Raw genomic sequence first — 10,345 nt, 5'->3', positions numbered from 1 at the left:
AGTTACCTTTACATGTTTTAAGGCAGTGTATTCTTGTAATTTTTTTAAAAAGAGACTCTGCGATGATAGGTAGTTAACATGTTAATGATTCAGCTTTGATAATCTTTCTCCATGGACCTTGAACACAGAATGGAATGCTGGCTATGCGATTGCTCTGTTTCATCTGGAAGCGTTTTCTTGTACCTCAGAGAGTGGTGAACACAGTCAATCAATGAAACAGTTGTGACGTGTGCTGGAGCTTGATCCAGATGACTCTGTAGCCATGGTGCTGTTGGCTCTAAAACTACAAGAGTTCAACCAAAAGCAGTAAGCAAGCAAACTAGTTGAACGAGCATTGCAGAAGTCCCCTGATCTTCCATATGTAACTCCGTATACATCAACATTTTTGAGAAGAGCAGGAGCTGTTAAAAAATCTTTGGATCTGTTGAAGAAAGCATTAGAAATTATCCCAAACTCTGCCTTCTTACACCACCAAATAGGTGTGTGTTACAGAAGCAAACTATTTCAAATGATCAAAAATCCAGGCAGCAAAGACCCTCGCAATCCTGCTTTTCAACAGAAAGTGGAGTTGAACAAACTATGCAAGTTTTATTTTAATAAGGAATTGAGCACCGCCCCTTAACGTTTATTATTGCGCAACTGGATTTTGCAGGAATCTGTTCATTAAATGGAGAATATCTCAAAGCAGAGGAGATCTACAGCAATCTACTGAAATTAGAGGATAATCGCCCTGATAATAAGCAGGCAGTATGTTTCCAGGCTGGCAAAAGATCTGAATCAAATGCCATCACCCATTTTCTGGAAGGACTTAAAATCCAAAGTGGCACAAAAGAATGGGAAAAGTGTCGCACCAACTTGAGAAAGATTGCAGCAAAACAAATTGACAGGAATCGAAGCGACAGCAAGGCCTTTGGTATTCTTGGGTTACTGCACCAGCTGGATGGGGAGAAGCGTGAAGCTATTGAATGCTTCGAAAAGGCCTTGGAGTTTGATGGTGATAATGAAGAATATCGAAGTGCTCTTTGTGAATTACGCCTTTCTATCGAGGTCAACACTGACTTTCCCAGCTAAAAATAAACACTTAGTTTCATCTCTGATCTGTGAACAAGTTTGGCAGGGTACTCATCTGACTTAACTTATTTAACAAACACTGTTAATACTTTAATTCTAAGCAACCTTGTGTTTGTACATGCATAAATATTCGTGAGTACAGTCCCCACCGCTTATAGTGGGCGTGTTTGTGCGAATGCGATTTGCCAAATATACATGATGGCCGGAATAACATCTGAAGAAAGTTTATTTTCTCTCTCTCTCCCTGTAATGAGCTACCTGTAGCTCTCCAATTTGCCTCTTCAATGGAAATGGTTAAGTTCCACCGGGTGACTAATGGCTAAAGGATATAAAAATAGATTGACATTGTTACAAATAATAAAGTTTTACAGTTGCAGATACAGATTTTCCAACCAGAAATGTTAATTTGCTGTAATATCAGAGACTGAGTGTTAAAATAACCAATAAAAAGAAACTGTAGCTACAATCTTATTTGTGTCATTGATCTGTGCTAATGCTGACAGTAAGTGCTGTTCATAGTCCAACCTTTGAGATGGTGAACTGTATCAGCTCTGTAAGGAACATTCAGACCAGCCTTTAACACTGGCAGTAAACTTAACAGCTGTTGTTTGTGGAGTGAAACATGGCACTTGCAGTGCTAGCTGTAGTCATAACGCTGTTAGAGAAAGGTTAGAAAGGAATGGTAGGGAAGGTCCAGAGGATTAGGATATCATATCATCACATCATATTTAGACCTAATGAAAAAGCAGCACCTGGCAGGGGTCAGGCTTTCTGTGGAGGTGTTGTCTCAGGTACATACAATGTTGGAAACTGATATAGATGTATTGCAGGATGTCCAGTGCCCATGGAACTGTATCGCTAATGAGTCAACACCTTCAGGAGAAGAATGGAAAAATAGGCAGAGGATATTAAATTAGAAACGAAAGTTTTTGAGGTTCTTGGGTCCTTCCAGGCACCGTATCCACCTCTAATCAGGAGGTCACTGAGTGTTATATATGTTTGATGCTCACATGTAGAGGTACAGGAACCATTAGACTTTTGTCTCCTCAATGTACATTGCAATGTAATGTCAGAAAGTTAACCTAATGCTGAATAGACAATGCACAGCTCCTTCACCCTGAGGCAGTAACGGGAGAGTGGTTTGTTTGAATTTTAACTTCTGGGAATCAAGATTTGCTCTGACTCCATGGCCTGTGGTCCCAGTAAGAAAACCAAAAATAGTAACAGAAGAGATGGGGTTACACAAAGCAATGGAAACAATTATAGAATAAATCTTTTGTGTTCTCAAACAGTAATACCAAAATACGAAATTGATGGGCAGGAAAAGACCATCTGGTCCATCAAGCCTGCCCCACACCATAATGGCCGGGCCATCATGACTAAACACTTCTTCCCTCCCCCGACCTCTGCCCTTCACCCCCACCCCCACAGGCTTGTAATCTCCTGCCAGAGGCAAAAAACAGAAAAACCCAGGGCCAAAAATACTCTGTAAAATTCCTCTCCGATCCCCTCAGGCGATCAAAACCAGTCCAGTAGATCACATGGACCAAGGGTTATCTATAAATCCATATGATGCGATTTCTTCCCCTGTCAGGAACCAGTCCAGCTCCCTCTTGAAGGTATGCAGAGAGTCAGCACTCACCACACCAGCCGGCAATGTATTCCAGAGGCTCACAATGATCTGGGAAAAGAAGAATTACCTAACACCCAGTCTATTCCTACTTTCCATGGTTTAAATTCGTGTCCCCTGGTCCTCCCCAGTCTGTTAAACTGGAATAATCTATCAATAGAGACACGATCCAGCCCTTTAATTATTTTATAGACCTCTATCAGGCCACCTCTAAGTCTACGCTGCTCTAAAGTAAATGGACCAAGGTCCTTGAGCTTATCTGAGTAGCTGAGATTCTTTGAGCTAGGAATCAGTCTTGTAGCTCTCCTCTTGACCTTTTCCAAGGCCGCCTTTGTCCAAAAGAGCATTCTGCTGCTGACACCAACTTATACTGTCACCCCTCCCCTGTTGGTTGGTGATACATCAGGTGGGGGGCAGGGAATTCGGCCTGCTTCCTACGCCCTGCCCTCCACCAACATATTAAATGCAGGAGGGCGGCCAAGTTGATGATGGTGGTTGGTGGGGGGGGAGGGATCTTTCCGGTGGTGCTCTGAGGAGTGAGGATCTGATGGTTGACTTCCTCTCCCCATTTTCATCCTTCTTCCATTTTCGGATGGTGAAGCAGAAGTAAATCCAGACCCTTGTTTCTCACTCAGTGGTGGATGTGTGAGTTGACTGTTGTTTCAATGTTAATTCTTTTGTCACCATTTCTTATTCTACCAATCTGGAGATCAGTGTGAGTGATGTTACAAGCACTTAATGTGTTTCTATCAAATTCCTCTCCACTTTTTCAAAATAAACAGGTTAACGCCTCTATTAAAATAATGGAGAGAGGATTTTGTGACAAGTGCGTGCAATAAAAACATTCAGACTAATTTCCAGGCTCTTGTGTTTTTCTGGCGCCAAGACAACGGAGACGACCTGAATCTCTTCATTCGATCAATCTCTCAGTGCAAGCTCCTTACGCGAGGAGGATTTAAGAGGAATAATTAATCCTTTTTAGAACAAAAATCATGATTGATTTATGTAACCTATTGGTTCAGATGCAATTATTTAGCACATTGTGAGCTTTACTACTGTATTCCAACATTTATCTATTGTTATTATTTTTATCTTCTGGTCGCTTTCAGTTGATTTTGATTCCTAGAAATCTGATTGGTCGATAGGAATCACATGACCCACAACTCTGTTATTCTTCTGCCAATGTCTTTGGTCCATGGGATCATGTGACCCAAATCCTTAATCCTGCTCTCGTGATCTGATTGGTCTGTGGGAACATGTAACCGATGGGTGGGGTCTGACTGGTTTCTTTTCTTTCAATAATGACAGTCACTGTGATTCCTTATTTTAACCGGGCCCTGCTCCCACCTCGACCTCACCAGTCTGGGGCCGGAAGTGTCCCCCTCGGGGGCTTCAGGCTGTTGGTCTCACGTTCACTGCCCTTGTTACTGTATCAAGATAATTTTCTATATTTAAAATGTTGAATACAGCTATACTGAGTGGGCTGCAAAGGACCAGGTACTTTGGCCTTAGGGTGGGTGATGCCCTGGAAGCATCCACCCCCTTTATACTAATGGCCCTGTCCCCGGGATTGGGAATGGTGTCAGTGCTGGGGCAGACTGGTGGGCGGGAAGTCCTGCCACAGCCCAGTTCTGGTGGCTCAGCAGCCTGACTTGATTTTCCAGTTTTCGGCGTAACAGACACTTAGATCAATTTATCATGGAGATGTCATTGAAGAATGTTGTATAAGTGGATTGCAGAGGAGGTGACTGAGGAATATGGTGAGAAGGCAGAGAGCAAAACAGTGGTGGTTAGTTTCGATTATCAGGTTCAGTTTCTAGTTTCACATTCAGGAAACAGATAAGCTGGAAATGATAACACACTGAGCACTGTTCTTGATCCATTGGTGATAAAGTTGAAAAAGGAATCTGTTGCATTTTCTATCCGGTCAGAAATATGAGGTATAGATCATTGGAATTCCTCCTATATTTAAATTTACATGTAGGCTATTGAACGAGGGGCTTGTTTTCAGAAACAAAATTACATATTTTACAAAGCAGTTGAAACACACAGAGCTGGGATTATTTGTTCATAGTGAGATATACAGATAAGAGTATACAGCTGCACTAAAACTGGTTATTGTCAGAAGAAATAAGAGACAAAAGGCAGATATGATTATAATATTATGTCAGGTAATATTTCAAATGAAATTAAAATTAGTTTCTACTCATACTTTGTGGAAAATATAAAGTTAAACTTAAATGTTACTGTCTTAATGTTGAATCAATTATTCTATAAGTGCCCTCAAGCAAATATTATGGCTTATGATTATCTAGAAGGGATTTATTAATGTAAAACAGTGAGTTTCAGCACATCGTGATGAACAGATTAAAAAAATCAGAACTATAATTCACACCACAACAGAAAATGGACAAAATTGCAGAATGAAATTGGCCATCTTGAATCTGAATTAGGAATGAGAGGTCACTCAGCTGGTCAGAAGGTGGTGGCTTTAAAAACTTTCTGCATTCGCCGTTGCCTGTTTGCATTACGCTGCTGCTGGTTGGTACAAGACTCTGGTCCAGTGACTGCTCTCTGCAGGTCTCTGCTCCGGCCTATCAATTTGACCAGCTACCAGGCAGGAAACAGATCAAAAAAAATGATGATGTGGTCCTGCCGTTAAGTTTGGCAGGACCTCCGCATCACCAGCCGGATTCTTCTGCCATGTTCGGCCTCTCCTGCACCCTCCACGCCTCCCTGTAAATATTGGGGCAGTGGAGTGAGGAGAGATGCGGGGCTGAGCAGGGGATTGAGATTTGGGTGATTGGGACTGGGGAGGGGGGATTTGGGTGATTGGGACTGAGGGAGGGGGGATTCGGGTGATTGGGACTGAGGGAGGGGGATTCGGGTGATTGGGACTGAGGGAGGGGGGATTCGGGAGATTGGGACTTGTGGAAGGGGTATGGGAGAGGGAGAGGGTGATGGGACTTGGGGTCGGGGCACGGGGGTTAGAAAGGAAGACTGAGGAATGGGGGTTGGGAGATTGGGGTTCGGGCGGGGGTAGAGTGGGAATCTTGGGGTTGGAGATAGTTTCTCTGTGAAGGGGTTAAAACCCTAAGCATTGTGAACTTAAATGAAAAACAGCGTGTGCAGAAATCGCTGGTCAAGTGCATGATGGAACATAGCTAATACAAGTGATAAGCACGCAATGAGTCAGACATCTCATGATAGAACAATGTTGACAAAAACTGCTAAAACAGGGTTTCTGGCTGGGGACATAGCAAGGTATTAAAAATGGAAGCAGCAATATAAAAGTACATAGAGAAGAGGTTATCAAGGAGTGAGGAATGGTTCCCAATAGAGGACCATCAAGGAGACCACTTCATAGCATACATTGATAGGTGGTTATGTATGTTGGAAGAACGGCTTAACCTAAAGAAACAGGCTAAAGTTATATGGTTCCTTGCCCTCAGTAAACAAGAGCTAAAAATAGAGATAGATAACCTAAAAAAGGGAAGTGGAGAAAGTAAAAGAGCAGTTGATAAAGACGCTCGATAATTGGAAGAGGGAAGGCCAAAATAATGATAAACATCCCCAAACCCTAGAAAGTCATGTGGAATATTTCTGGAGTCAGGCCCTGGATAAAGACAGCAATTTGACCCTAAATCAGGCTGAGAAACAAAGGGATGATTTGAAGGCAGCCATACGGGTGCAGCTGAGTACCAATAAAGAAAGCCGTCGAGGATCAGAGGTATCCCATTCTCATTGTTAACGTAAGATCACTCACTTAGAAAAAGCCCTACAAGTCAAACAAGGAATTATATGTACGATGAAAGGGGATAGTAGTGACAGTGAATTAGACGATCGAGATTTGGTGATGTATACAGTACAGGCACCACGATGACTATCTGCCATGGGAAGCGGGTCCTCTAATGGCAGCAATGGAACAGGTTAAATATAATGTGGATCCTGCAGCGGGTATCAGAACAACCGTAGCCCAGCGATTCGATGTACCGTATACCCCCCAACAACTACAAGAAATGGCTAAAGTAACACTTAAATGCGAGGTAAATGTAAAAGTGAGGTCATTTAACACTTTACAGACGTAGAACAGACTGCGGAGCTTAGTGATAGGTGAGGCAGAAAAGGTATGGTTACAACTGTGGACTTTAGGGTTGGTGGTATTTAGAGCACTACCCCAAGACAGGAAACATGGCCAAGGAACAGGGCCACAAATGAAAGAGTCAGTGATTATGTCTATTGGATTCGAAAGGGGAAATCCTAGTGAGGGCTTAACAAATCGCAGGCAGGAAGCCAGTGAACATCCCAAAGTATATGCCAATTGATTAAGGCAGTATTATGACAGGCTGTACAGGCCAGACCTAAATCAGGGCCAATTGAACCATCCCGGTGCGACTGAGGCTAGATGATTAGTCATGTGCAGCCATATTTACAAGCGGCTTGGGGAGACTTTGATGCAACAGGCGTGTAACACACAGAAGGGCGAGTCCTGAGAAAAATGGTACTCAAGTGGGAAAATAGGAAACTGTTGGGAAAAACAAAACTGCCAGTTTATACCATGCAAGCCCCAGCATGGAAAAATGAGAGCCCCAAAAGAGAGGAACCTCAGCCCCAGAGAATGAGCCCTAATGTAAAATGTTACAACTGCGATAAATTGGGACATATCGTCAGACAGTGTAAAGCGCCCCAATGTAAAAGACCAACAGCCCCTTACGGGAGACAGGACCCGGGTGGGAAGGAACCAGTCACGCTTTACCCGAGTTTAACAGACGTTGCAAATTGTGTAAGGGTTGCATTAAAGGGGGTGAAACCCACTGCCCCTCCTGAGTGTGAATAGAGCAGCAAGGGGTTCCGGAAGTCAATTCCTCTCCTGGTCCCCAATGACGGGGACAGGCCTCTCCCAAGTATTTGTGCCCGTTACAGTACGACTCATATGGACGACCGTGTGTGGTCGCCAAGGTAGGAGGCCATGGCGGCATTTTTTGGTTAACACAGGAGCATCCAGAACTGTCATATCTGTACGAGAACCGAGGGAATCTCCCTTTTCCATAGAGGAGCCCTTGAGTTTAAGTCGGTTCACGGGAAATTCCCAAACGGGTGTGGAATCTCGACCAATTCCGATAAAAGTAGGATCTAGTGAGGGTACGTGGGTGTGCATACTCATGAACCTGCCATAGCAAACACAAGGAGTATTCAGAGCAGATGCACTGGTGGGTAGGTGTTCAATTGTGGACTTAGCAAAAAGCACCCTTTGACAAGCTGAGGAGACATAGATAGAGAAACCTGTAGTGATTCCAGGATACGGGGAGATGCGTGATCATAGAGGTACAAGAGTATGATTTGGATGACCTGAGGTACAACAAGTAGTAAAGGAAAAGGAGGCTGCGTTCGCCGAACGTAAACATGATTGTGGTGGAATGAGAGGAGTAGCAGATATGCAGGGTCCTGACCTGCCCCACCCACTAAAACAGTATTGTTTTCCCCAAGAAGCAAATGAGCACATTAGAAGGGCAATAGATTTGCTCCTCCGGCAATGTGCCTTGGACCAATAACAACCGAAACAAACTCGCCTATTTGGCCTGTTAAGAAGCCAGATGGCTCATGGTGATTGACCATCGATTACCGGCAGCTAAATAAGGCAACGCCCTTATTCACCCCAACAGTAGTGTCGGCGCCAAAGGTACTAATAAGACCCACAGCAAAATCCACTGAGTTCACGGTGTTGGACATATCAAAAGGATTTTGGTCGATTCTCCTTAATCTGGAACAGTACAAGTTTGCCTTTACATTCCAGGACCAACAGCTGTTAAGGCGGTACGATCGTTTTTGGGATTGGTCGGGTACTGCCAGGATTTTATAAAGGATTTTGCCTCGTTAAGTGTGCATCTCTATGCTTTGTTGACAAAGAATGCTGGTTGGGAATGAACACTCACCTGTATAGAAATGGTTACACAGTTAAAGGAAGCTTTACAGAAAGCGCCTGTCCTAGCCCCAGCTGACCCAAAAAAGCCCTTCTACCTAGAAACAGCAGCCAGTGAATATTCTATATCAGCGGTTCTAACCCAAAAAACCCATGAGAAAAATTGACCGGATGCTTATGCGTCCCAAGTCCTTACCCCAGTGGATGTCAACTACTTCACACATGTAAAGCATCTGCTTGCAGCCTTTTGGGCCATTAAACACTTTGTTTACATAGTGGGATTAGCACCATTGGACCTACTTACCAACCATATTCCCCAGAGCCCTGGGCAGCTAAGTCCAAGAGCAGTTCCCCTGCCACAATGGTTTGGCAGCCCCACAATGCCCAGGAAACAGAGGTGGGGATGGAAAAAGAAAAATATGGTAATTATTAAGATATTAACAAAGAACAGATGTTACCCAAAGTTTTCTTCCTTTATGTTAATTGTATCCATGTGATTTATATCAATTAATGTTAAATGTATTCAGGTGGTGTGTATCAATTAGGGCTCTCTTGTATCCATATATCAGAGAGCTTATCTAGGATGTGGGGTGGGTGTAATGTGGATCTCTGTGAATAAAGGCTTGGAAGCAACTGAAGACCAGGATTTAGTATTCTATCTTTCACCACCTGGCTATCCAGTTTATGACACTTTGCAGTACTCGGTTGATCTGCGGGAAGAAATGCATGTTGAACAAAATGAAGATATTATGGTGATGGACTCTATGTCTGATTGTTATGTGTAGTGTATGTATGTGTGAGATAAAAAGAAGAGAAAAGGAGGATGGGTACGATTGGGAATGTGTCTTAACCGCCTATACACCGACGTTCCCAGATGGGATAACATGGCAAAAACCCATAGAGAACCAAAACAGAAATGATTCTGTTAAAATATCGGAGGAGTGTGTGTAACATGTAAATGTACGGGGAGCAGACCAGCAACTGCAAAATTGATATGGTACTGAAGGCCATTTTGGTCCTGCCCCGAGGGAACAGTTAGTGGCTTTGCTTTACCTGTGGGACGTCAGGAGATACCATATGGAGTAGATGGACACCTGAGACAAGGAGAATTGGAATCTAGCCTCAACTGGCCCCAGTTCAGACCATGACATGCGGATTGGTATTAATGCGCCATCGACTGGTCCACTCTTGGCTGGAATGGGTATAGGAAACCAGGATATATCAACTTACAAATAGTCAATAAATGGGAAAAGCAAGAAATAAAGAAAACCTAACCAAAGAGTGCCCCCTACAAGAAATAGGCCCCACGAACGGTTTAGTCGTCACCGGCACTCACAAAGCATTTCATAATGATGTAAGATTTGAAATGGTTAGAATCATAGGGTCATAGAATCTCACAGCACAGAGGAGGCCATTTGGCCCATCGTGCCTGTGCCAGCTCTTTGAAACAGCTGTCGAATTTAGTCCCACATCTCAGCTTTTTCCCCATAACTCTGCAAATTAATCCTCTTCAGGTACATGTCCAGTTGCCTTTTGAAAGTTCCTATGGAATCTGCTTCCACCACCCTTTCAGGTAGCGCGTTCCAGATCTGAGCAACCCTCTGTGTGTGAAAAAAATTCTCCTCATTTCCCCTCTAGTTCTTTTGCCAATTATTTTACATCTAAAACCTCTGGTTACTGACCCACTTACCAGAGGAAACAGTTTCTCTCTATTTGCTCTATCA

At 43.5% G+C, this 10,345-nt stretch overlaps 1 pseudogene; it reads left to right on the top strand.

Moving 5' to 3' along the window:
- The first annotated feature begins 226 nt into the window (after window positions 1–226).
- Window positions 227–1,530, top strand: LOC137340244 (interferon-induced protein with tetratricopeptide repeats 5-like; annotated as a pseudogene).
- The last annotated feature ends 8,815 nt before the right edge of the window (window positions 1,531–10,345 follow it).

The sequence above is a fragment of the Heptranchias perlo genome, chromosome 21 (assembly GCF_035084215.1).
Source record: "Heptranchias perlo isolate sHepPer1 chromosome 21, sHepPer1.hap1, whole genome shotgun sequence".
In the NCBI taxonomy this organism is placed as follows: Eukaryota; Metazoa; Chordata; class Chondrichthyes; order Hexanchiformes; family Hexanchidae; genus Heptranchias; species Heptranchias perlo.
Note: the sequence above shows the minus strand (reverse complement) of the source record. Positions and strands in the feature narration are given on the sequence as shown.